Source organism: Thermobia domestica, chromosome 4 (genome assembly GCF_964235325.1).
Source record: "Thermobia domestica chromosome 4, izTheDome1.hap1.1, whole genome shotgun sequence".
Classification (NCBI taxonomy): Eukaryota; Metazoa; Arthropoda; class Insecta; order Zygentoma; family Lepismatidae; genus Thermobia; species Thermobia domestica.
The window spans coordinates 54,746,381-54,752,380 of NC_137457.1; the positions used below are offsets into that span (position 1 = coordinate 54,746,381).

A 6,000-nucleotide genomic window follows, 5' to 3' on the forward strand; every position below is an offset into this window, starting at 1 on the left:
ACCACTGTGGCACCGAGCCCAATGATTCCAGAAAGTGAATGATAATAAAGGATTCCTTCAATGAAATGTGAGAAAACGGGAGTACCCTGAGAAGACCCAAGTATTCGATCTTCTTCACCAAAAGCTTACTTTGCCCACCAGAGGAAGCGCGATTGTACCCAATGATTAAAGTAAGTCAATGATAATAGATTTATTGGTGGAATGTAATGTGGGAGGAAGCGGGAGTACCCTGAAAAAAAACATGGGTACGATCTTGTCCACTTCAACCTTACTTGGTCCCCCAGAGAAAGCTCTCTTCCACTGAACGACCGCGCCCAATGATTAAAGTAAATCAATGATAATGATTGGTAGAATGGAAAGTTGGATGAAGCGGGAGTACCCTAAAAATACCCAAGGATATGATCTTGTGCACCACAAACTTACTAGGCCCACCAGAGGAAGCGCTATACCACTGTGCCACAGCATCCAATCATGAAAGTAAGTCAATGATTATAGATGAATTGGTGGAATGAAATGTGGGAGGAAGCGGGAGTATCCTGACAAAAGCCATGGATACGATCTTGTCCAAAACAAACTTACTTGACCCACCAGAGGAAGCGCTCATCCATTCAGCCACCATGCCCAATGAGTAAAGCAAGTCAATGCGAATACAGGAGTTGCTGGAATGAAAAGTGAAAAGAAGCAGGAGTACACTGAGAAAACCCACGGATACAATCTTTTACACCACAAACTTACTTGACCCACCAGAGGAAACGCTCTACCACTGAGCTACCGCGCCCAATGATTAAGGTAGGTGAATGAAAATAGAGGACTTGGTGGAATGAAAATTGGGAAGAATCGGGAGTACCCTCACAAAACCCACGGATAGGATCTTCTCCATTACAGAATTACTTGGCACACCACACAAAGCGCTTTACCACTGAGCAACAGCATCCAATTAATAAAGTAAGTCAATGATAATAGAAGAACTGGTGGACTCATCCACCTCAATCTTAATTTGTCTACCAGATGAGGCGCTGTACTACTGAGCTGCCGCGCCGAACGATTAAAGCAAGTCAATGATAAAAGAGGAATTTTTGGAATGAAAATGGCAAGAAGCGGGAGTACCCTGAGAAAAGCTATGGATACGTTCTTGTCCACCTCAAACTTACTTGACCGGGGATTGAAACAATAAGGACCCCACGCGCCAAAGTAAGCGGTCTACCATTGAGCCACCGCGCCCAAAATGAACAAGAAAATTGGAAGTTACTAGGAAACATTTTAAGAAGCAATAGCTTTCAATGGTAAAGATCACTGCCCGATGATCGTAGATCACAGATCCGCCTCTGGACAAGAGAATGTGAAAGACTTATTATTCACATTCAGTTTGCACATCACAACAAATGAACAGTATTTTCTTTCACTTCCGCATTCTACTGAACTGTAACGACTTTTTATGTTTAAACATAGTTATTCATTTTTCAATAATTGTAAATGTTTATAAGTTCAATAATTTACCATGAATGGAGTCAACTAGAAGTGTTTTTCTAACAAAGAAATAACAAGAACTGTGAAATATCTTCTCAGAAACTGTCGAGAGTTGAGAGTCGAAAAACTTTGCTCTTCCGTTTGCCGATTATTTGGAAACCATTGTAGCCAGAATTAGCCCAGGATAAGGGACTTATATTAAGAAAATGAAAATCTCAGAAAAATGCGGAAGTATTTTAGTCTGAGAGAAAAAAGAAATGAAATATCTAATTTCTAGTTGTGTTAGTCTTGTAGCTCTCAGTCCCTACCAAAGTACTGACAGAAATATGGCCAATGAATCATGATTATCTTGTAGAACATTCCACTTTAATATCACAGGAAACTCATCTTTCGGCTTGCTTGGTTGTGGAAAGTTATAGAGTGTATTAGTATACTTTGTAAAGTATGCGAACTGTCGCTGATTTGTGATAACAATCAGAAACACAAGTGAAAGGAAAATTACAGTAATAATTTTCTGTTAATTTTTATATTCAAGGGGAGAGGGAAAACCTACTTTTGTCTTAACCGTTGTTTTTCTTAAAATTTCTATTTGGGTTGACACGCTTCCCCCTCAACATTGAATACGTAAATGGAGAACATGTTTAGAATTTGATTGTTGATTGCAGTATATTTCAAGCATCACTTCTCGGACTTGGGCCTGTGATATGTCGATAGATCGCTATCGTCGATATCTATATTATCATATATCAACATTCGATATCGCGAATATATGGATATGAATATATCATTCTAAATTTTCAATATCGATATTCGGGGGGCGGCGAGGTACAAGGGGCCCTTAAGACTTGCGACGGATGAAGAAATTAAGCTTACTTTTTACAACATTGTTTTCTAATCATAATATCTTTATTACCACAAATTGCAATGCAAATACATCCACTTGAAAATTTTCAATATTATATGGTATAATTTCTTAGGCACCAGAACTTTTCTGTTATGTATTTATTTTCGTTTGCATTTTTTATTTTTTTCTCTGCATTGCTCTTTACCTATACCATACACAAGTATTTCCTTTCTTTCTATCTACCTATTTTCATAGCTATCTTTCTTTCTGGCTATTTGTTCTGTTTTTTCCTTGCTTTGTACGTTTATTCCAATTATCTTTCCTTTTTTATATCCTAACTTTATTTGGTTCATATTTCGCCTTATATTCAATCGCTTCATATTTTCATTTTCTCCTTTCCTATGGAAAAGTAAGAGTGTGAACTATTAAATAATATGTTCGTGTTATATATAATAACACTAGTAGCTAATATTGGAAAGTCCTAAGAACAGCTGTGCTGAACCTAACCCAAGCTAATCTTACTCTGTACTTATGTCTTATGTTAGTTGGCTTCTCTTTCGTTTTGTGTTTCTTTGCTTTTCGTTGAGTTTTCTCCGGATGTAGTCCTACAATATTTGTATGCCTTTGTACTAAGACTTAATGTTCTATATCATTCCTGTTTGTTGTACATATATTATTCAGCATGGTTCCTATACTTCTACGAAACTACACATTATATTAGCCCTATAATCAAACCTTCTCCTAAGACTATTCATACTAGTCTTGGATATTTACCTATTGCTTCTACTAAGCTGAACTACTTGTCGTAACATGTCCATACTTTAGATGGCCGCCTGAAAAATTTCTGTTTTATAAATAATAGATTTAATATAGTAATTGATATAATCTTTAACACAACAATCATCTTAAAGCGTGAAAATAAATCTGTTTGAACTTAAATTCAATATTATCTAAGGGTCAATTTAAATACATACATGCTATATTCATATAAGGTAATTTATACTATATAGTGTAAGCATATAATAATCTGTACTAGATATATACATAGTGTATACATATAATAATCTATAGTAGATATATATATATATATATACATGTAAGAATCTATATTAGATACATACATACTACGTATATACACATAACAATCTATAGTACACACAATGTATGCATATAAGATATTGTAAAGTAAATATGTATACATACTGTATGCCTATAAAACAATCTATAGTATAGGAATAAGATATTCCATAGTTCTAATACAAACTATGTTATATTTTAGGTTGTCCTTTGTGGAACTTTTATTATCCCAGAAGTATCAGAGGTTCTGAGGATTACTACCGAAGGTATTTTTCTTGACCAGTTCGTAATAAATCACTCAAAAAGAGCAACCTTGTGGGAATGTAATAAATAATTCGTGGTATTTACAATAATACTCGTAGAACTGATCCGTTGTGATTAGTTTATTCGCTCGTTTGTTTCACAAACTCTGTTTTTTATATTCTGCTTTCCCTTGGAAAGTCCTAAGAACAGCAACTTTGTGAACTTTTAAATAATTCGTTTCTTATTTTTATACCCTCCTTTCTTATAGAAACTCGATCTTTTTTGTACTCTCCTAATAAATTAGTCGAAGCAACTTATTTTGATGAATCTATTTCAACGAAACCTTATAAAGAGAAACTTGTTTCGAAAATATTTTAAGAATTGCGAACTTATAAAACAAATCGTTTGCTGTGCGAACTCATTGTTAAAATTGATTGTGAATGAATGTAAATAAAAGAATGTGCGCCACTGAAAAAAGGTCTTTTTGTTTTAGGATACTCCAGCAGATAAATTGAACTTTCAAGTTCTCTCTTTGGGACTTTTGAAGAAATTGGAATTAAAAATTTGCAGATATCCAGTAAGTATGCAATTAATATTAATTCCGTTACATATCTTGTTTCATAATATAGTTTCTTGACATAATCTTTAATTGCTTTAGGAACTTATTTTTAAATTCTCCTTTCCCGTGGAAAGTCACACTCTATGAGTGTGAACTATTAAATAATACGATTCGTTAGAAGCTCCTTGTTAAAATTGATTGCGAACTTTCAAAAATTTCCTGTTATTTATTTTTAAATTAGATCATTTGCTCTTGCAACTTATATTTGACGGACCGCATCTTCTAATTCCTCACATGTATAACATGTTCGAGCAATATGTGAGTGTACTAAAGAAAAGCTCGTTGTTAAAAATTTATTGTATCGTGTTATTTATCTTAAATTGGTTCAATTGCCAAGCAAATTCAAAAGAGAAACTTTGTTTCGAATATACTAAAATAAGATCGTTGTTGAAATTGGAAACTCATTTTTTGACATTCAATGAAATCTCGTAAATTATTCATTGGATCGTATTTTTTATTGATTTGTTTGCTTTGCACTCTCTGAACATTCAGAGATTGTGAATTTTGGAAATTTTCGTGTTATTTGTAATAGCACTCATTGATAGTTATTTGTTGGATCGTTTTCATTAAAGAAAACTCAGAGGAACTATATTTCGAACTTGTAATTAAGCTCATTGTTAAACTGAAAGTTCATAAAAATGAGTACTAAATAGCATACTGCGTACCAAACTTGTAACTAATTATTTATATAGAACTAAAATTGTATATTGTTTCAGTGTTGACAACGGTATACAAGTGCGGCAGAAAATTAATACAGAGTGTCCTGTTGAACTTCTCTACATCTAACCAGCGGTGGTGAGTGTTTATATAATTGTATTTCGCAAACTTTAAAATGTTTAGTTCAAAGATTACATAAATAAAATTTTATGAACATTAAATAATTAAAAATAATTTTAACTTAATGAAACTATAATATAAAATTTTATATAATTAAAGACATACTGACAAATAATTTGAATAAACTAACATTACATGTGTTTAAATACGCAAACTTCATTTCAAGAACATGTAAAATTATGTTTTGCATTATCGTTTTCTTTATTTTGCAATCAAAGAGTTTCATGTAAACATACAAAGAATTGCATTTTACAATCTTAGGATCAAATACAAAAGTGAAAATGCAAAAGTTTCATGTAAACATATGAAAAATTGCATTTTTAATTTACACTTTCACATTTTCACTTTTGCATTTTCACTTTTGTATTTTCACTTTTACATTTTTAATTTACATTTTACATGTTTAAATTTACACTTTTACATTGAAAACATTTAATTCATTTGAAAAATAGACATTAACATATACAGTTAGGATATAAATCAATATGAAAGTAAAAATAAAATATTAACTAAACATACAATAACAATATACTCTTTTAATTGTTTTGTTAATTTAATAAGCTTTTCTAAAATTGCGTTTTTTAAATCTGTTATTTGATCTTTTAAATAATTATGTTTTTCTAACCTAACTTATTTGATTTAATTATCGTAATTTTTGCTATTCCTATTTAATATATTTCCTCTGCTGATTGATGTTTAACTATGATTTGTAAGTAACTGAACTTTCATTCTAATCATAGGTAATTTTGCTTAACTATAATTTGTAACATGTATTTGAATGTTATCTTTCGCTATTTTGAATAAAACTGTAATAATTAAGTATCTTTTAAAATCTGATATGCCTATACTATTACTTCTTAATATTTGGGTGAATTAAATATGGCTTTGCTAACGTAACATTTTCCTAATTGGA

At 31.9% G+C, this 6,000-nt stretch overlaps 1 long non-coding RNA gene across 1 annotated transcript in view; it reads left to right on the forward strand.

Moving 5' to 3' along the window:
- LOC145683309 (uncharacterized) overlaps positions 1–5,042 on the forward strand; it is a 29,598-nt gene extending 24,556 nt beyond the window's left edge. Inside the window, exons 2-4 of the long non-coding RNA XR_014131009.1 lie at positions 3,591–3,654; positions 4,125–4,208; positions 4,967–5,042. This is a non-coding gene — a long non-coding RNA (uncharacterized LOC145683309). The remainder of the gene's footprint in view (positions 1–3,590; positions 3,655–4,124; positions 4,209–4,966) is intronic.
- The last annotated feature ends 958 nt before the right edge of the window (positions 5,043–6,000 follow it).